Source organism: Sinocyclocheilus rhinocerous, unplaced genomic scaffold (assembly GCF_001515625.1).
Source record: "Sinocyclocheilus rhinocerous isolate Xijiao unplaced genomic scaffold, SAMN03320098_v1.1 scaffold8382, whole genome shotgun sequence".
NCBI classification, from domain to species: Eukaryota; Metazoa; Chordata; class Actinopteri; order Cypriniformes; family Cyprinidae; genus Sinocyclocheilus; species Sinocyclocheilus rhinocerous.
Window position 1 is genome coordinate 14,712 of NW_015646431.1, and position 422 is coordinate 15,133.

At 29.9% G+C, this 422-nt stretch overlaps 1 long non-coding RNA gene across 1 annotated transcript in view; it reads left to right on the forward strand.

Annotated features, from left to right (window-relative positions):
* LOC107707811 (uncharacterized) overlaps nt 1-422 on the forward strand; it is a 4,775-nt gene that overhangs the window by 1,222 nt on the left and 3,131 nt on the right. The window lies entirely within an intron of this gene.

Genomic DNA, 422 nt, shown 5'->3' on the forward strand with positions numbered 1-422 from the left:
TCAGTAAACCATTTCTTCTTTCCCCTTGTAGAGTCATCAAGGACCCAGCTTATTATTGGCACATTGGTAAGGAATTGTTCATCTGCTACACTGCACTGTCACTTCTGGTAGAGATTCATTGACCTTTTGTGATAGGTTTTGATATTACTTGGTTTAATAAACATGTACTTAATTTGATTTAACTTGTTTTACTAAATACACTGTATAGTTAGGATTCTGATTAAAACATATTGTAAACTTTCATCTGAATACATTAAATTAGTGTTTAATGAATAGTGTTGTGCACTTTGTTTCCAACCCCACTGTTATTGAACTGTAAAGTAAACATATTGTATGTGATTTGTTTTGCATTCAGTTTTCAGTTAAAGATATTTCACAATATCAAAGTTAATATTTTATGAGGATTTATTTTTGGTGTTTTT